This window comes from Culex pipiens, chromosome 3 (genome assembly GCF_016801865.2).
Source record: "Culex pipiens pallens isolate TS chromosome 3, TS_CPP_V2, whole genome shotgun sequence".
In the NCBI taxonomy this organism is placed as follows: Eukaryota; Metazoa; Arthropoda; class Insecta; order Diptera; family Culicidae; genus Culex; species Culex pipiens.
Genome location: NC_068939.1, coordinates 47,299,895 through 47,321,741, shown reverse-complemented (window position 1 = coordinate 47,321,741; position 21,847 = coordinate 47,299,895). Strand labels below are relative to the sequence as shown.

The window sequence follows — 21,847 nt, the reverse complement described above, 5'->3', positions numbered from 1 at the left end:
GGCACTTTTGTCCGTGTACCAATTTTTTCTGACCTACAAATTTGCTGAAGACACCAACTCTATCAGAAAATTCTGAATGAAACAACTTATAAAAATATCATAGAAATAAAAATGAATTATGCAATAAATAATTTATATTAAAAGAAGTATGTTTGAATTTATCAAAAAATCACATCATGCTTTTAAAAGATGTAAAAAGGTAAAACATATCTTCACAAATGTTTTAAAGAGCAGCATATGTTTGAAATAACGAAAAAAAAACTCAGAATCATATTCTTGAAGCTAGATAGTTTATTAAATATTTTTTAAACAAAAAAAATGCCTTGGCGGTCTCGATTGCGAGATTCTTACTTGAAACTAGGTGTCCGAAGGCTTGATTGTTGAGGCAATTGCAAACCTTGCAACATTCGACCTTTTGTCGCACATCTTGTTGGTCAAAATTTGAGTTGTGCTAATTAAAAAAAAAATGTAAAAAAAATATTTTAAAGAATAAAGGCTGCCAACCATTTTTTATCTGGCTAAAAAAATAAAAGGGCTTTCCTATAATCAAAGAAGGCTTCTTTTTTGTCCCCATACAATTTGGGAGCAATGGGGGTGGCAAATGGTTTTAACATATTGGAAAATTTTCATCTCGGGAAGGGTTTTTCTGATCAGTAAAGTTGTAGGTTATGATGAAGATTGTTAGGGAAAATAATTCAAATAAACTTTTTTGTCAACATAATGTAATATTCCCAAAATCGGATTTTAAGACCATTGTAAATTTTGTTATAAAATCGGACCAGTAAAAAAAAATCTCAAAAATCGATAATTCGTGCGGTAAGGATGAAATTGTACAGTTATGTATCCTTATGGATTACCCCTTTAGCCCTTTTTTCAAATCGATTACATCTCGGATTGAAATTTCAATGTCAAAAAATGTCTCATATTTTTTTTTAATTTTCAGGCAATATATTTTAAGAATTTTATAATCAAACTACCATTTGAAGTGGGATAATTTGTTACATTCTTGAAAACGAATGCTATTTCAACCTTGTTTTAGATATTTTTAAAATATATTTAAATATGTTTAAAATAGTAACAAATAAGCTCAATCTTAAATTAAAATATTTTGAATTTTTTGATCATGTTTAATATTTTTATTTTTACGGTTCAAAGTCGCGTCATCCCACAGCCAAAGCTCCTCTCGTGAAGCTTATATTTATTTTCTCGGTGACACACCAAGCCTCGATTTACTCTTCTCGGCACAACCCAATCAACCACGTACGAATCGTCGAAAAGGTGGTCGACACAGCAAGCTGTTTCGTACGGGCTGTCCGGTTCGGAGATTAACGTACAGGTAAGAGTTGGAAACAAGGAAATGCTCACCGGTTTATCGTTCGCACTACTGACTGACTGATTTTTCGAACGCTACGGAAGATGCCTTTAAATGGCATTCAGTCACTGTTGGTGCTGGAATATAAATCGAATCTTTAACTGCTGGTGGTTCACTTCTGCCAATTTGGCAGTCGAGCAGCTTTAATCGGTCGTTAAGAATTCCAAAAACGAAAAGATGATAAATAAATTGGCGAAATGTGGGAGAAAATTGAGCACTATTGGGATTGATCGCGAGCACATGACGATAAATCAGCCAGATAACGATGGGTGCTTTATGATGGCGCGATGACTGGGGATGATTTGCATTTCTAGCGAGTTACACATGTTGAAGCTTGTATGAATTAACATATTGCATTGAGTTGGTAGGTTTCAAATGTTTGGTACAGAAATTTATTAGTGTCGCAGTTTCCAAATGACCCTACCAAACAACAAAACGAGACAAATTCGAAGGCAAACCCAGCTTTCAAGAAAAAGCGTGGGCATTTCTCGTTTATTACATGCCCTGGTCACCCGCTCACAGACTGTACTGTTGTATACTCTCGTGGATATAAATAACAGGAGGGCAAGGTGTTATGAAATCATCGGCTTGAATTAAATTAATCCCTCGCAGTTTACCTGCACTGTTGCGTGCACAACTCTCATGTGCGCCGAATCCAATCGAACGTGATTTATGGGTTGATGCATTTCTGCGTGAAAAAGGATTAAATTTCATGTTTGAGTAGTTAGCCGCAGTTCTGATCTGCCCTGTATCAAGTTCTTGCAGAGGCCAGTTAAATAAACATCAATTCATCATTTCGAACCCTATTTGGAGTTCAAGTGAGGGCCATCTGCGTGACCTACAGGCCTATTTCGGAGTTCATCACCGTCGAAAAAAGAATCGTGATCGCCAATAATGGGACAACCTCCCAACTAGGGTTAGACGTCTAATTATTTCAAAGTACCCCCCAAAAATGTCAAGTTCAATTTGCAAACCACCATTACACGCAATTTACCAATACTTTTCGCACCATATGGTCAATAAACTTCGGGGTGTCCAAATGCTAATTCAATTACGTCACCAATAATTGCATTTCCGAGCGGAGTCATCAAGCCCGTCGTTGGTCGGTGTGACATCATGGCCAATATGTATCCGTTCAACCTGTTATTTCTACGACCAAGAGCAGCGCGATCGCCCCCAGCTCTCGTGAGCAATAAAGGCAAGGAAACGGCGTGGGAGGATCTCGGAACTGAAGTTGCCTAGTTTGTGACGGGAATGTCCCCCCCCCCCCAGGGCGGGTTTGTAAGAGCGACTTGGGTGGTGCCATTGAACTGGGTTTCTTACGAACTTTAAATGAGGTAATTTAGTCTCTAAGAAATCACGACCCAATTAAATTTTTTACTTGCTTTACTTTTGATCCTTTCCAATTGTTAAGATTGTCTTTTGAAGTCAATAGGAAAATATTTTTATTTGGAATAATGCCATCAAAAGTGCAGTGCTTCTGGGGACGCGCAGTCCTGTTTTTTCGTGATAATTTTCGTCTCTTTTGTGTGGCTATTTGTGTGCATGAGGTGATTGGTCAGTATAATTGAATAATGCCGTCATAAGCGCAGTGCTTCTGGGGACGCGCAGTCCTGTTTTTTCGTGATAATTTTCGTCTCTTTTGTGTGGGAATAATGTTCCGTCTGTGCAAGCGGATGGTTGCGTGTGTGTGCAAAATAAAAAAAAAACAAGTCAGGATTGTGAGATGGATTTTTGTGGTGTTCTTTTTGTGCTGTATTCGCGATCGTAAAAATCAGGAGTGAGTTGCGCTGTTGCTATAAAACAAGATCGATCATGGAATTTATTTATATTAATCGGTGAGTTATTGTGTGCTTAAAGCCCTTTCTTCATCATCGCTGGTTGGAAGGCAATTTGACGGTTGAGTTCGTTAGTTTTATCGCGTAAAAAATATTTTGATTCATCAAGAACGTTGTGTGGTGCGCGAGTCTTTTTTTTGTGTTGAAAAGACCTTCCCATAGCTCCGTAGCTCGGAGGGCTCGACGTCGGTTGTTTGTGTGTTAAGCCCTCTCCATAGCATCGTAGCTCGAGAGGCAACGAAAATCAATACCTCATCTAGCTAACAGAAAGAAGATCGGAAGGCATTTGATGGTTGAGTTCGTGGCGTCTATTCCGTAACAAATTTATGAATTAAATGGTTATATAATTAAAAATCAGACTACGCTATCATTGTAGCATGGCGTTTAACACCTCATTCTATAAATAAACATTATTTGGCTTTATCTTTCCACAGCCGGCTGTCTAAGATTAAACCATTTCATTTAAAATTTAACAACAGTTAAACGGGAAATGTCTCATCCGCAGCATCCGATTGTTTGCCTTGAGAATAATATATAAAACCTTTCAACAAACACTACGATTTTGGGTCGCATCATCATCTTCTATGATGAATCCTGACCAAGCACCCTATCCTACTAACAAAATTTTCAGGTTCCTGGCGCTTGTGGGGTGTAAGCACAGAGTAAATCAGCTGCCCTAGTAGCAACCTGCGCTAACTAACATTCCCGTCCCTTAAAATCGAGATCTACAAACTGACATGGCGGGCGCCGTTGGTGGCCAATGACTGTTACCTATTCGCAACTGATCTAGCTTTAGCAATCATGGTGTTTTATCTTTTCAGCGCATTCATACATGCTGTTGATAAGGGAAACACCACTAGATCGTCGAAGCATATAATCAGTAGTGCTGAAAGGATATTACGGTTCTGTTCAGCAACGGAGGGGCAACCATGGGTGATCTCTCATGCTCATGCTCATGCTCAATAGGAAAATATTTTTATTTGGTAGATCGAAAAGCTTTTCGAAGGTTTCACTTTTCAACATAGAAATGGGGTCACCAAGGTACAGGGATGCCACTTGTTTTATTGAATGTCAGTGAAAAAGTCTGTGTTTGTCTGTGCATTTGTCTAAAATTTAAATATATCAATTTACAGTCAACACAGCAAAAAATCCGATGGTAAAATCGCATGCAAAAGCATGCACATCACCTTTGTGAGAAGAAGCATGTAATATTGTATGAGAAAACGTGTACACAAAAAGCATGCACCGAAGAAAAAAAATCAGGTCTGCTCACCCCAAAAATAACATCAATCCGGCGGGAGTCATATTCAGATTACCAAGTCCGCGCCCCAACCCACTCGGCTATTTCGCCGCTATGAAAATAGTTGGATCTTCACCGATGCAGCTGTAGGTTCCCGATACATCGTATGCAGTTAACACAGTATACGGAAAACCTACTGTTACATTGGCATTGATCCGGCTCTTTTCATAGCGGCGAGATAGCCGAGTGGGTTGGGGCGCGGACTTGGTAATCTGAATATGACTCTCGCCGGATTGATGTTATTTTTGGGGTGAACAGACCTGATTTTTTTTCTTCGGTACATGCTTTTTGTGTACACGTTTTCTCATACAATATTACATGCTTTTTCTCACAAAGGTGATGTGCATGCTTTTGCATGCGATTTTACACAGAAATTTTTTGCTGTGAAGGAAATCCATCACAAATTGCGATTTTAAGCATTTGAAGTCTAACGAAATAAGTTTCGATTGATATTTTTTACAAAATATGAATTTATTGAAGTTTTTAACACTGGAACGCCCAACGCATGTCCAACTTACACGGACGCCCAAGCCTCCCAAAAAAATTGGAACGGTAACTTCAACTCGCTGGTTCTCGAGCATTACTCAACCAATCAAGATAATTCTTCTTTCCAGTGATTTGTTAGGATGTCTAGATGATTCTAGAACTTTGCAGAACTTAATTTGATCAAGTCTGTAATTTTTGCGATCAAAAACATCGTTCCAACTTTTTCAAAAGGACTGCCTCCGCGGAATTTTTGGCAAAATTTTTTTTACACGCGAAAAAAAAAGTTTGAACGATGTTTTTGATCGTAAAAATTACAGACTTGATCACATTAAGTTCTGCAAAGTTCTAGAATCATCTAGACATCCTAACAAATCACTGGAAACAAGAATTATCTTGATTGGTTGAGTTGTGCCCGAGAACCAATGAGTTGAAGTTACCGTTCCAACTTTTTTGGAGCCTTGGGCGTTGGAATGTTAAAAAAGTGCAAGACATTTTTGAGGCACACAACCTCAAATGTCTGTGAAACACAGACAAATCTGTGCAACTGGCATCCTTGGCAAGGTGTTTTCAGTTGGAAATTTAATGCTGATTGGAAAATATTTAGCTGTTTTTTCCCGATAAAATTTCTTCGCATTATTCAATTTGATTTTCTAGATGCAAACATATTATTGGTTTATTCAGCTTTTTTCAAAATAAGTATTTATTGAAATAGTAATACATGGATGTCAAATCCAACTTGCATTAAAATAGTGCCTTTGGAAATTTTGATAATGATGATTTCTAAAAAAATTCTTTTTTATTTTTTATAAAAATGTTCAATCATATCCATGATTGCAAATGTACCCAAAATGGCCAATCTATACGATTATTGCTCATTTGAAATGATATGTTCGTTTCAAAATATTTGCTTTATCTGCTAATTGGGTTTCAATTGATCGAACATTTCTCAGTCATTTCGAAAGTAAATGATTTGTTTTCATAAAACTTATTTCGTTTTTTTTCTTTTAGTCAATTTTAGAGAATAAAATAATAACTTACGAAATGAGAAAATACAATCATTTTACACCCATGTTGCAAACATTTTATTGTAATTAAAAAAAATCAATGATTTTCGCAAAAAAAAAATGTTTTTTTTAGAATTATTTAGAAAATACACAGGTTTGGGAAAATTTAATATTTTTACAAACAAAACAATAACTTTCGAAATAGTTAAGAATTTTTTTTCTCGATAATTTCGACATCAGTCGTCATTGGGTCTGAGGAGTGAAATTGGGTCTTACACCCTCAGACCCAATGTCACCCCTGATGACGGTACGTAATTTGTGATTAACCGAGCTACCGTGGCCGTGAGGTTACGGGTTTCGCCTTGTAAGCGGATGCGTAATGGGTTCGATTCCTGTCTGGCTCGGCAAAGTCAGATTCATTAAAAGAGTAAATGTGCTCACTTGGAATACTGACTAGAGGCGTGCTGGGTTTCCAGTCCAGAGGTCGTGAGTTCGATTCTCGTACCGGGATGATGAAGTTTAATAATTTGACGCCTCATTTTTTTTTTCGAAAATACGAAATTACGTAAAAATACAATGACTTTCGTCTTTGAAATTTGCCAAAATTTTACACCTTTATTGCAAAAAGTAAAAAAATCATTTTTTTACGAAAATACGTTATTTAAAAAAAAAATTGATAAATTGAAAAAAATAGTTACAATGATTTTTGGAACGAACAGTCTTGTTGAAAAATTAAAAACTTAGTATTTTTTAAACAAAAAAACATGGTCAATATTTTTAATATTATTGAAAATAAAACAGTAACTTTAAAAATGTCTCCGAAATTTGCAATAATTAGCTTATAATGCAAAAACTAAAAAAAAAAACGATTATACGAAATTTTGTGAAATATTTGTGAATAATTGAGAAAAAGTGAATTGCGTCTTTGAAATTTGCAATAATTTTCCAGTCATGATACTCAAATTTTGAATCTTATTGATTTTTTCATCTAAAATAAGTTATTTTGTTAAAAATTTAAGTAAAATTGAAAAAATCTATAATTACGGAACGTCTTTGACATTTGCAAAAAAAAAATTAGTTGAACTTTAAAAAAACAGAAAAAATTTATTTGTTGTCCAATTTAGCATAAACTTAAAATTTAAGTTTATTTTAACAAAAATAAATAGCTTTGTGAAAAAAGTTAAGTATATTCGAAAACAAAACGACAACTTTTGAATTGTAAAAGACATTTCGAAGATTCGCTTTTGCGAAGGTTTGCAAGGAGATTTCGAATATTCGAATCATCTTATGGAAAAAAAATCATTTTCGCAAAATTGCATATTTCTGAAAAATATCTATATTTTCAGTAATGGCAATGAAATGCAATACTAAAAATTTAGCTATTTAAAAAAACACGTTATTTTGTGAAAATGTTGTTTTTTTCAATTCAATTCAATTCAATTCATGTTTATTTGTACTAATCAGAATACAATTTGCTTAACTAATAACAGAATGCAGAGTTTTGGAGATCCTTACAACTACAAATAAATTCAAATATAATCAATTGGATGAAATAAATTCAGTTTCAGTCGGTTAAGCGAGAGCAGAAAAAACTTTCTAAAATAACTGCTACTATTACTATGGAAAGAGAAGGAGGATAGGAAAGCTTAAATATATATCACAGAAAAAAAATCAGTTCTTTACTGAAGGCGAAGACTGTTCCACAGTGTGTGAGCTTGCACCTATGCAGGGCATAGGTACTTCCCCATCAGCTCTTGCAGCGCGAAGAACTGCTCCAGCTTGTTTCGGCAAGTGTTGAGTCGCGTAAACATGTCCCTCGCAAGGGAGAGGAATTCAGTGAGGGTGAATAAATCACCATCACTGTTGCTGTCCGGGGTTGGACCGTTTGCGGTAGCCGCCACGCTGGCGTAAGTACGCCCGAATCCAGGAGGATTCGTTTGACGGGGTTCGGTCGAGGGTTGACCTGTCGAAGTCCTTGAGGAATGTGGTGCTGGCTTTTTCCTCTTCTCCAGCGCCTCGAGGTAGGTCTTCCTAGCGGTGCACCCGCGGTAATTGGCCGTGTGGTTACCCTCACAGTTAGCACACTTCACGTTCCGCTTGTTCTGCTCGGCTTGGTTGTCCTTTCCCAGGGATGCTTTCTTGGGCAGCGTGCATGCAGCCGTGAGGTGGGCTGCGCTGCACTTGACACACTTCGGCGCCAAAGTGCAGTTCCGGGAACCGTGTCCAAAACGTTGGCATCGGTGACATTGGGCAGCATCGGAAGGCCGCTTACTGAAGTATCTCCAGCTCACCATGAATCCTTCCAGCGATTTAACTTTGCGCAGGTCCTGGATCTTAACGGAACCGCGTTCGAAGTACAGCAGCCAGAGAATCTGGTCTCCGACCTCGGTTACCTTATGCGAGAGTACTTTCGCTTCTCGCGGATAAATTTTTTTTTTCGCGAGAATTACATCCACGAATTCCTTGGGTGGCACTAGGATGGAGAACCCAGTCACCACTACCTTGACCGGAAGGTTTTCCGGCGAATCATGCGTGTAGTACTGAATGTTTGCATCTTTCAGCGTTTTCAGCACTTTCTCGAAACGCGGGCGATCTCGTGTGATGATGTTTACGGACGACTTGTTAATACGCATCAGGTATTGACAGTCGGCATCCGCCAATGCTCCCTCGATTTCAACAGCTGGGCGACCAGGCACTGTAATCGGTGGCATTTTTTTGTTCGATTTTTTTGACTCTTGCTCCCCCGCGGTGGAGGTGCCCTTAGCCTGCGACGGTGTAGTAGTAACACCATCGCCACCACTGACGTCGTCGTCGTCTTCTTCTTTGTTGTCATCAGACAACGCAGCGAAACCGTTTGAGGTTGGAACCGCCGTCGAGGAAGTTCCCGGCTTGTTGGTGGACAATCCACTGGTTCCGGGTTGATCCGGGTTGGCAAGTGCCGCTAGTCCACGCGTACGTATGGGGCTACGCGCAGGTACGTAGTTGGATGGCAGCTTCAGCAGGTTTGTTGACCGTTTGGAGCCAGACGAGGAGGTCTTTCCGATGCTGCTGCAGGAACTGGCCCGGCCACGTCCTCGAGGTGCACTCGAGCTGCCACGGCCGCGGGTGTTCCTGCCCATCGTGCGGGGAAGAACTCGCGATTAATACAACGCACTTTCACCGTAAATCGAAAAAAAATTCGCGGAGCATCAACACAGGCGATGTTGCTGCGAACAGGGTAACGACCCCAATGATGTTGTTTTTTTAAATAAAAAAAGTCGTATACATTGAACTATTGATTAATTTTTTTATTCATTACTACATGAATAACACCCATATTACAGGAAAATTAAAAAGTTTTGTAAAGATATATGTGTAATTTTAATTAAAATGTGAAGCTGGCTTTATGCGGAATCGAAAATACTAAAAAAAAGGTTAAAGTTTGGTGTCAATGATTTTTATACAGCTACGGGACATGTCTCCCGTATAGCCGAAATCCTATGAGATCCGCACTATAAAATGTTAGTGCAATGGCACTTAGTGAAACAATACCGAGTCAGCTGAACTTAACCATTCGCGAGGCGTTAAAAAACGGGGAACCCCAGTTATATAATCACGATGTTTTTTTTTTTTTTTTTTTTATAATTGTTTCGTAGGTTTCGTCGATTGAAATCGGTGCACTTTATTAAAATGTTTTTTTTTTAAATTTTTTTTTTTATTTTTTTTTAACAAAAGATGACATTTTCTATCCCTCAAGGTGCCTTAATTTCTGTTCAAATTCGTACGAAGATTTAAAGTATTATTGCTGATTTCGAGTAAAATATAAATTGAAAGGCAAAACAGTTGTTTCATTTCATGGTTTTAAACAGGTGACATTTTTCATGCTTACAACATTTTAACATAAAAATCCTCGATTGTCAAACTACCCCACCAAACGTGTTACTTGTGTATAATAATTTCATCGCTCCGAACGCACGGTTGAAACGGTTTGGTGGCGTGGCGTCGCGACTTCAAGGATTGAACAAGAAGACAAACAATCACAAGATGCCTCATGCAACGACGGTGACTACGACAACACTACAGTGCGCGTTACGGATTGCAAATGCAAAGTTCGTGTAGTTCCTCACCCGAGATTCCCTTTGCTACTTGTAGCCTCGCAAAGGAGCTATGTTTACTCGCGTGTCATCGCAGTTGTTGGCACAGTTAAAAAAAAAAACATTTTTTTTTTCAAAATGGAAATTTTTTAGTTTGAAAAAAATTGAATTCAACAAAAATTTCATTTTTTAAGAAGTTTCAAATTTCATATTTATTTTTGTGATGCTGATGTCACCCACCACGTTGGATCAGCTTCTCAAGGCTGACAGTGCAAATCTGGGTGTAATCCTCTTGCCAGGCCATGATGGTAATGCTTTCAGCGTTGGCAAATAGGCTTAGTGCACTGTAACTGATGGGACGCCAGAAGAGATTCTGAGAGAGCAACCCGAGCAGCTTTGTTTCCCTGGCCCAGTGAACTAGTTTTATATATGTATTTCAAGAAAAGTACTAAATTAATATTTAAAGTTATTTTTCCAAAGGAAATCTAATAATTATCGTCACCTCATAACATAGTCAATCATCATTGAACCAAACAATTAATAACTCGTTCCCAGTAAGTGCCCCCCTCCCTTCACGCTCAATACCAAACCCATCAAACTGCATCGAAATTGCCCATCGAGACGAGACGAGAGACCCCATTTATATTTTCGCGCCCATTTGGAAATCCAACAATGTTCGTCCGCTAAATTCCTGCCCAAGTCTAAATTTAACCCCCGCGTCGGAAAATTTTCACAATTACCAATATTTCACCCACCGGGCGCATTTGGCTCGCGGTGACTGTTTATGAGATTTTCCACATTTTCCAACCATGTGCAACGTAAACGACGGCGGGAAATGAATCCAATCACACGCTAGGCACCACACGCGGGGTCGTTCGCTGTGTGAGTTTCCAATCATCATTCGTGACTGCCTTTTTTGTTGTTTTTCGACCGGACACCGGACTTGGCGTGTATGTGTCAAGTATGTAGAACGAGATTTTTTTTGTTTCGTGGTGATTTTAATGACTCTTTTGCACACATTAACTTGAAACTTGTTCTCGCCGCGGAAGATTCGTGAACATTGTGGACGGTAGTGTGCGTTGCAAAGTTTGTTGTTATAAGACTGTGATGGTTGGAGGTGTTTGGACACTTTACGATTTGTACAACCATACGAGAGTTGTCAAATCTTCTGACAAATTTGACAGCATTTGATACTTAAAAATGTTACAAACAGTTTTCTTTTTTATTTCGAACAGTAAAAATATCTACCTTCAATTACAAGAAGCCATTCGTTTTGACTAATGAGATTTAATTTTCTAAGCAATTGTTTAGGTGATTGAATTCCCGTAATTTTATTTTTTATTTTTTTTATTACCGTGACTAAAGGCATCTGGCATTATTGTTTGGATAATACAAGTCTCCATTCAACGAAAGTGACATTTTAGACACAAAAGTCAACTTTAGAGCCGCAAAGAAGTAAGGATACAAACAATTTCAGAATGATATTTTTAGAAAAATATAGAAAATATAATTTGAATTTTAAAAGAGCAAAAAAAATGTTTTTTTATTTTTCAAAGTATAAATGTAATACTGAATTTCACATAGATTTTTTATTACATTGAAGCTCTAACTCATCAATAGTTTGTCCGATTTCCATAATAAAAAAAAACTATTATAAAAAAAATGTCTAGCTTAAAAAATATTTGCAGTGGATACACATGAAAACCTAGTTTTCGTGAGAACATTTTTTTTTAAATTTTGTGAATGATTCTGACTTTATGAATTTTTCAATATTCTATATCTTTGTGTAATCAACTGAAATCAACTTAGGCCATTGCAAATTATATTCTAATTTTAGTAGCATAAGTGCAATGATGTGTAAAGCATTTATTGATTCTATCTGCCTAATTTTTTGAAAATCATGCTTGAAATTTTGTTTTTTGACCCTCTCCCCTCGACTTTGATCCGACCAATGCAAATTTATCACAAGAAATACATTGAATTTGATTTTGAATCACTTTTAGATATTTTTATCATAAAAACGTTTTGAAGATTGGGACCAAAAATTGAAAAAAGACCATAGAAATTTGGTAATACAGTCATCCCACATATTCGGAACACCCACAAATTCGGAACACTTTTGTGATAATTTGTCAATAGTTAGCATGTAGTACATTTTGAACAAAAAACTGCGTTTCATTTTTTTGTAAAAATATGTGCTCCTGGGAACAATCAAAGTTTGTTTACATCCGTAAAGTTTTTCTTCAAAAACCTGATATAAAAAAATACAGCCGGTCTATATATCAATCGAAAGATCACAAGAAAAGCTTTCATATAGAGGTCAAATCATTACGTTCAATTATCGATTTGCTATGATTTTTTGAACATTGACCGATCTGTAAACTGTTCCGAATATGATGGATGACTGTACTTTTTGCTTAAAATTTTTTTAAATAAGGTTTGATATTTCTTTTCCTTTTTTTCTAAAACGTCTTTATGAAAGATAAAATTAATTTTTTTTTTTGCAAAAGGTACCAAAACCCATGTGAGAGTATTTTTTTTAAATATGGATCAAGGAGAGAAGGGAACAAAACAAACCTACTTTCAAATTTTCATACAAAAAGTATCAAACGTATGAACACATGTAAATATTATTTGATCATTCTTTTTTCCATCCCTGACAAAAAAAAAACTAATATTTAAAAATGTTAGGAAATTATTAAAATTAATTAGAAATGGAGAAATACAGAAAAGAAAAAGAAAGAGAAAAATGTGTAGGCAAATATATAAGTGTGTTTCAAAGTAAATATAATGTTCATCTAAAAAAAAATTGTTAGGAAAGAAAAATAATGCATTATAATTGTTGGGACAAAAGCTGTCACCGAAAAATAAATTCATGCTAAATAATTAAGTTCTAAAATGAAGTAACGTCATGATTCGAAATCCGGACACTTAGTAGCATATAATTTTTGTTGTAGCTGGCAATAAATCATGTTATATGTTGGAAATGTAGAAATATCATCAGGATGTAGTATAAAAAGTCAGTTTAAAAAAATGCATGCAAAATATGTCTTTATCTAACATTTTTTCATCAGAATTTTAAAATTAAAATGACTTGTTGTGCTTCGAATCCCGGACACTGATAAAAGCTGATTCGAAATCCGGACACTTTTGCTTCGAATTCCGGACACTCGATTTTACTTATGAATCGCACAAATTTGGACTGAAATGTTAGTGAATGGCATTCTTTAGGTCTCAAATAAGCTGTTAACACCAAAACAATCGATAGTTTATATAAAAATTTGCTATGATTTAAGGAAATCAAAACCATAAATTTCTGCTTTGCCTTCCCGGTGCTTCGAACGCCTATGAAATATTTCAAGTGAAATGTTTCGCATTTTTGGAGAATTTTATTGTATTTAATTGTTTTGGCATTAACTACAGCGTTCAAACAAACTTTAAATGAAAGTTGATGTTGGAATTCATCAAATAACACAGTTTTGACATTCATAATGCGAACTTATATCCAAATAATTGATAAAACAAGATGAAGTGTCCGGGTTTTGAAGCATCCGGGAATTCGAATCATGACGTTAGTTCTCTTCGCAAATTTTTTCGCGATTTTTTAATTTGAAATTTTTTATGTGGATGAAACTTTCATGGTTATCATTGTGCTGTAAATTTTCTAAAATTAATGATATTTTTTAGGGTGATAAAAATACACTTTCTGAGCCATAGTGCGTGATGGTGCAAAATCTGGTTTTGGAGATATGAAATTTTTTAATACAGTTTTTTTTAAATACTGCATACCTGGTCAAGAAAATGTCAAAAAATATATTTTTTTAAAGGTAAATCGGATTTTTAATCTAAAAATTCTTTTTGATTAAATGTACTGTTTTAAAGTTATTATCCTCCCACGTTTAGATATTTATCCTCGATATCTTTTCGTTTTTTTTTGAATTTTGAAAAGACTTTTTTAAAGGTATGCACGTTCGAAAAAAAAAAAGAAAAGCTGAGAAAAAATAAATTTCTCTTAGTGTTACCTATTTGGCCGGTAATTTTCAACTGACTTTATCTCAGAACAATTGCAACTATTGTGAAATGTTCTTGTTTTTCATTAAAATAAATTTCAAAATTGGAAAATAAGCTTAATTTTAGAAAAGGTCTCAAAAAAGAGTATTTTCCTTATTGCATATTTTAGACAAAATAATAAAATTTATAAATATTATTATTGAAAAAATCTGCAAAAGTTGCAATTTTTTACATTTGAAATAGAACCAATAGTATTCGAAATATTGTCAGTTTAAAATCAAAGGCTCATTAAGTGGTCACACCTATAGAATGACGAGCCCTCAAATTGTATAAAGACTTGTACGGAAAAACTAAAGATGCAAAATTACTTCTTTTGACGTAGTGAACGCATGGACAGAATTGCATCCAAATAAAAAATACCTGGAAAAGTCGATTTGAGAAATCTTAGAGAACGACTCAATAGCATTCTCAAATTTAATCATGGTATTAAAAATTTCACAAAGATGATACAGTCATCCCATTTTTTTTGGATTTAATCTAATCAAACGTCGGTTAATTGAACTTCGGATAATCGAAATTTTGAATGATCGAATACGGACCATTAAATTTTAAAACATTATGAACGAAAGATTTGTATATCTTGATTATTTGAGACATTCTGAAACAGTGATGACCATCTGTTCAAATCGTTATCCCAAATCTTTTAACCTCCTCTGCCACAAATCGCAGAACTGCTGCACGAGCACGAATCGCCGATCGTGTGTCCGATTCTCGATCGATTGATGTGTGTTTTCCGCGGTCGATCGGATGTTTACGTAGAGGTTGGCCTCCGCTAGTGTGCGAGTTGTCGAACATTGCTGGCGCACCCATACCGAGACACCGGCTATTAGTGTTGCGCGGCATGTTGTCTTTGAGCATAGTTTGAAGCTGCTGGCAAAAAAAAGGTTAGAAACATATGTTGACCGAGATGTTTGTTTATTTTTTTTCTTTCTCACTAGTTGTACGGGGTTCTGTAGATAACCCTCAGCTGACGGAGGGGGTAATTCGAGAAAGATTTTGACGGATGTCTGCGTTGAAGAACAAAACCATACTTTATGCTTGTGGGGTTATGTTGTTCGAGAGAGAAAAGATACAGCGAAAACTGGTTTTGCGGTTTTACTCTTTGAAGACATTTGAAGAATCGAGTTTTGACGCGTGTAGGAGGGTGGTCACCGCGGTGGAAAATTCCTTGCTAGTCTTTCGAAAGCAACCGAAACACCCACAATCGATCACAGTTCGAGAGAGTCGTGTCGAGTTCTGAGAATTGCGAAAGAATGCAAATTTCTGTGGAGGAATTCTGACTAAACGGTGACGTACTGGTTGGTGAGATCATTTTTGGAAGAAACTTTTTGAAAGAGCCTAATATTTTTTTACATTAATGTTTTTTTGTATCAAGTTATACTTTCAACACAAATTATATTATTCGTGATCCTCGTTACGTATCACGATTACCAATTTACATCTCGTCAACATGCTTGTCCTAGCATTCTCTCGTATCTTCCATTAGCACTCCGAGAACCCCACAAACCATTGGCAATAGCCTATCAACCCTAATTAACGTCTGCTACTGCTACTATTTGGAGTGCTTCTTAGAGTGTGTGTAGCACACGAGTTGAAATGCCTGCCACTTTCGTTTGTTTACCCAGCACACTTGTGATTGCTTTATTGATTAGCGCCGCGCCACACTCGGAATTTGTGTCCCCCTCTCCATTCTTCGTAGGATGGCCACGATGACGTAACCTTGATCCCCTTGAAGACCGCGAGACTCATCCCCGTTTGCTGTCTTGCATACTGTTTTAACTTTTAGGGTAGAGCTACACATTTCTGATCGTTTTTTTGACAGTTGCAACCAAACTTCAACCTGTCAAAAATAGGAACTCCTCCCCTACCGGTCGTTCCGACCAAGCAATAATATTATTCTTTTCCGATCGGGATCGTCCCACGCGCCGACCACACTCGAAAAAACACGGTCGAATTGGCCATTTGGACGGTCGGTGTGGTGGTGAGGTGGCCACGATCTGCTACTCCGTGCGTGGAGACCTTCGCCTGGTCCGCCAACGCAGCTATAGCATTTTATGCTTCCGAACGGGTCCCTCCCCGAGTTGGTGGTGCCAAGTCGACGCCAACCGCAGTTCGGTGAGAAGTGAATATGCAACTTCGCCAGGGTGAAACTGTAATAGCGTAATGGTTGGTAATGGGGTGCGAAAGCCCTTTGCTAATTTGTATACAAAACGATGAAATAAATTTTTCAAAAAATGAAGCTGCATTTTTCAACAAACTTCTTAAGTTGTTGTAAAAACTCAAAATACCAACCTAGTTCAACAACCGGCATCAAAAGTTGAACAATAGTTGATATAACCGTTGTTCAACCGGCTACCCTACGATCAGTCCCGATGATGTGATCAACATTTTGCTAACCTTTGCTCTAGAATGCCACTACGGTTGTCTGGTTTGGAGCGGTTCAAAGTTGGAGATCAGCGCAGACACCCTTTTCACGGGGCGTCTGATGCTGCTGCGGTTCGCTACTTCTTTCAACGTTTGATACAACAAAGATGTAGTGCACACGCTAAAGTCAAGTGGTTCGTACTTGATAAGGCTATTAGTGGTTTTAGTGCTAATACGGCTAGCGGAGGTAGTAGTTTGAACCAGTTTGGAGCCGGTATTTGAAAAAAGAAAAGATTAACTGGAAAGACAGCTGGTTGTATTTAAATGAACTGAGTAACAGGACAACATGAAACTGCTGCACTCAAAAAAATGAGTTCGCGTAAACGTGAACAGCGTTCATGCCAACGGGAACCAGGAAGAAAACTGTTCAACTTTTATAGTGCATTGCACCATGAAAGTGAACAGTTTTCTTCCTTGTTCCCGTTGGCATGAATGCTGTTCACGTTTACGAGAACTCATTTTTTTGAGTGTGTAAAATATGACACAATTTGATTGAGTAACTATACTTTAGTTTAATACATTTGAATCGAAGATTTTGCCAAAACCATATAAAACACTAACTCAAAGTCGCTCTTCAAAAGCATTTTTTTGTTTTTGTATGATATTGATAATTCCAACTAAATTTATTCAAGCCCAAATTGGTCAATTCCATAAACATCGTTGATGTTGAAGTAAGGTATATTCACAATATCATTTATTTCTGGTAACGAATCTGGAAGAACAATATTTTTAAATTTTTGTTTCAGATCGAACAAATTTTAACAAATTAGTTTTTTTTATGTAAAATTTAATAAAACATTTTTTTAAGATATTTGACTAAATTTAGAATTCAAGCCGAATTCAAAAATTTGAAGCAAAAGTATCACAAAATATTATACCATCCATGCTGTTCAAAATTTCTAAAAATCGATAAGTTCTGGAAAACCCATGCTGTTTTTCTTAAGTTTTATGTTTTTTTTTTCGGATTTGAGATCAAAAAATTTCTAATTTGCATAATTTTGATTAAACATTCAAATATAGTTTACAATCGATAGTACAGCGATTCAATTAAAATTATTTTTGCAATATTTTGTTTTCCCCCTTATTTTTGGAAGCATGTTTGTGACAAAAACTTGAATGAAAAAAAAAAACAAAAAAACATTGCATTAGCTTAACTAGCATAACACGAAATTTTGTCAGCAGTCCATCTCTGATTCAAATAATTAACCAATAAAAACATTTTTTAAAGTTAAGTTTCTGACCTCTGGCCAAAGTTTGTGGTGGTGGATAAAAAAGAAATTACAAGCCTGTTTTAAAATTTTTCAATAAAAAAATGTTTAAAAATGAATTCGAAAAAAATGTTTAAAAACACACCAGCACATCATTATTTAAAAAAAATTCTTAGGTTTTCGATTTAAGGTATCGAAATATTCTTTGAAAATTATTCACAACGAAGGCGAATGCAATATTTATTTCATGTTTCAATATTTCCTTAAAAACTAAAATAAAATAATAACATAAAATTTACTTAAAACACATGAAAAAAATTAAAAAGGCTCTGTTATATTTTCCCAAATTTCTAATTTTGGGACCACAGATCGAAAAAAGCCGTAAAACTCATTAAAAAAATATTTTCATAAAGTCATCGATATTTTAAAAATTTATAACAATTTTCGAAAAGTCTGTTTTTACGCAAAAAACAAAAAAAAATGTAGATATGTACTTAGATATTTCGGAAACTAATGATTGCAAAACATTTGAACTGTTTTAAAATGCATTTTAAAACACTTTTGTTCATTCAAACCTTGACTTTTTATTTAAATTTATAATTAAACATTTTGAATATTTTTAAAATAGGTCTAGATTTTTAAAACCTAGTTATCCAAATTTTTGAAAATATGATTATAAAAAAAATAAAATTACTTTTTAGATACAAAATCAAATTTGCAATTAAAAATTAATTTACAAGTTTTTGCTTGCATTTAATGAAAAGAACCAAAAAATATTTCAAAAGGCTGAGAAACGTGTTGCTAAGCCTCCTAAGAATTAAATTTTGTGATAAAATATTTATTTTCCGTGTCTATTAAGAGTTCCATTTTCAATTTTCAATGGAAAAAAATGTAAAAAAACTGTTCAAAATTTGTCTGCTCTTCTAAATATATTTTTTTTCGGTACATTAAAATCACTAAAAATATTAAAAAAGAGCTGAACAAACTTTTTTTTTGGTATTGCAAGATATTCATCAATTTATATATTTTTTAATCTCATAAAATTATTTTTATGAGGTCCTTTTCGGTACTGGGACCTGATTTGTACCGAGTCGGCTTTTGTAATTAGATTTTACTTAAAACTAAGAGTAATTCCCGAGGATCTTGTGAAAATTTTAATCTCCAAATGTCTTTAGTTTGACAGCGGTACTCTTTGCCAAAAAATTTTTTAACTTTATTTTATTTTCGGTTGTCAATTTGATTCAGCATCTAAAAAATGAATATATAATTTCATATGAGCATCTTTTTGATAATTTCCAAAAATCATATTTTTTTTTAAATTCTACACACCTATACCGGATTTTGCATCATCCTTACATCTGACGCAGAAGATGCCTTTTTTATTCGCTAACTTATTTTTATTAGGTCATTTTTGAAAATACCTTATTGGTCTTCTAATAATATTACGAAAACCGAAAAATAAAAAAAAAACACGTTTTTATTTTAATTAAACTTTTAGCGACCAAAAAAAATTTAAAAAATATAAATAGAAATATTTTTTCCGTGTGCCTGCTTTTTCCTTGAACAACTTTGCCGAAGACACCAAAACGATCAAAAAATTTCTTATTTATGTACAAATTTTCGTATGTTTAACGGTTCACATCAACTATAGCTTTTGCACCCAGATTTTTGTTACAGACATTTTGGTATCTTCAAAACCACGGAAATTATCGATATATTTTTTTAATCATCCCTTAAATTACTGCCTTTAAAGTTATTTACAACAAAGTTTGACTTGGTTGCTGTGCAGTGTGCACTAGGATGTAACAAAAATGACTTTTTGGCGGGCATTCAGGGGTTTGTTCCGGTGGGCATACTGAGCCTAAATCCCAAATATGAGCTTGATTGGACGTAACAGGAGCTGGCGCTCCGCCCTTCAATTTTAAATGGGATTTAACCCGTAAAAAAAGATTTTTTCAAAAATGTCACTTTTTGAGGCATTTTGGCCACCAATGCGTTTACCAAAAACATCATTGGCGTTTAGGCCAGATCCTTGCGCATCTTTTGGTATATATAACATTGAAGTTTGGAGCATCCTCGTGCTCGGTACAGACCTTCAAAGTTTGGCATATTTTCGAAAAATCGGTCCCAGCCAAATCAAATGGCGTCTCGGGCGTCGCGAGGTGCGACGCATATCTTTTTTGCCGGGGACGATTTTTCGAAAAAATGCCAAACTTTGAAGGTCTGTACCGAGCTCCAGGATGCTCCAAACTTCAATGATATATATACCAAAAGATGCGCAAGGATCTGGCCTACACGCCAGTGATGTTTTTGGTAAACGCATTGGTGGCCAAAATGCCTCAAAAGGTGACATTTTTGAAAAAATCTTTTTTTACGGGTTAAATCCCATTTAAAATTGAAGGGCGGAGCGCCAGCTCCTGTTACGTCCAATCAAGCTCATATTTGGGATTTAGGCTCAGTATGCCCACCTGAACAAACCCCTGAATGCCCGCCAAAAAGTCATTTTTGTTACACTCTAGTGTGCACCCTTAAAGATTTTTTTTGATCAGCTCGCAAATTTGTATGGAGACTTGTTTGGAAAAAACTTTATGATTTTTTTTGGAAAGATTCAATTTGTGTTTCTTGGGTGTTTTAGACCCGCCTTGAGTCAGGAGTATTCAAAAACACTCAAAAAGCAAAAAATAAAAATTTGGTTTGAAGGACAAAAAATAAAAACTACAGACTTGTACATTTTTGAACCCAGACTTCAATCATTTAAATGCTTTTTAAGATGAAGCATTTAAATGATTTTTTAAGTTGACTAATGATTTTTAAATCTATGCATGGAAATGTTTAGTAGAGACTAAATTAAATCGATTGTTTATTAATTGTTTGTTTAAACAAAAAAAAATCAGAGTATATGTATGGCCTGTTTGTTAATTTGATTTAATCCATCAAAGTTGATTTGTTGTAAGCATACAGAACATGGACACAAAACAAATAAAGCAACTCTTAAATTTAAGATATGATTAATGATTCCCCGTACATTTGTTTTCATTTTCTCACACATTACCCTCACCCTTACCTTTTGTGTATGTGTCCAATCTCAGAATAAATATCCTCTCTGCCTGCCAAAATTCAACCGTGAATCAGCCGTTAGCGGTTCGCCGAAAAATTTTCACTGTTTTCACGATATTTTTAAACCTTTATGGCGTCTCGGTCGTCGTCGTCACACACAAAACCAGCTTCTTTTCGCACGACGTCTTTCCTTGCCGAAACAAAAACACACACACGCGCGCGAGAACGCCAATCTGCAAATCAATAAACGTTAAGTGAAATGATTTTCCTCGTTTGTGTGTTGAGTTTGGTTTTGAGTGCACTGGAACCGGAACCTGGACAGGAGCGAATTTCGCGAGAACAGTCGAAAGGTACTTTCATTTGTTGCGAAATTACGCGCGGTTGCACCTATTTTCGACCTATCACGTTTTTTTTGCTATATTTGTCAAGCTAAAATCAAAACTGTCTTCACTCCGAGAATCTTATTTTTTGTGAATGAGCTAAGCCAACGTCGCTTCGAGCGACAAAAAACGTAAAAAAACACATTAAAAAGACCGTAAATAAAAAAAGATGGCACCACGCGAAACAACAACACCAGCAAAAAAAAAGCAAAACACTAAAATTACCAATTCAGGTTGAGGAAATTTGCGTACCGTGGGAGTGTGAGCGGGCGGGGGGTAACGAGCGAAAGGACACCAAAAGAGAAATAAAGAGAGAGAGGATCGCGCACGAGTCGACCGTCGCCGCGAGTGATTAAAGTGTAACTGAACCAAACGACGCGAGCCGAGAGTCGTCAAGAATCAGCATCGCACACACGAAAGCAGTCGAAGATCGTGCGCCGATGTAAGCAACAACAACTACTCGCTCAGCGCACTCACTTGAACAAGTTTTGGCTCAGCTCTTTTTTTTCGCGATCGTGGGCAAGCTCGCGGAACAGCAGTATGAATGGCGTACTAGGGTGGGCTTGAGGGTGGGTCAAATTTAAATGTTTTTTAATTATTTTTTTGATTAAACAAAATTAATGCTCAACATTTT

At 35.9% G+C, this 21,847-nt stretch overlaps 1 protein-coding gene across 4 annotated transcripts in view; it reads right to left on the bottom strand.

Annotated features, from left to right (window-relative positions):
• LOC120412588 (uncharacterized) overlaps positions 1-21,624 on the bottom strand; it is a 38,334-nt gene extending 16,710 nt beyond the window's left edge. The window contains exons 1-2 of one of the 4 annotated variants that reach the window (XM_039573103.2): positions 21,466-21,624; positions 20,841-21,066 (exon numbers count right to left, since the gene is read on the bottom strand). The gene's annotated coding sequence lies outside the window, so the exon portion shown is untranslated. Of the gene's footprint in view, positions 1-1,365; positions 1,385-20,840; positions 21,081-21,438 lie in introns of those variants that run through there. The other 3 variants (XM_039573104.1, XM_052710896.1, XM_052710895.1) reach the window with 3 other exon arrangements.
• Positions 21,625-21,847: the final 223 nt, after the last annotated feature.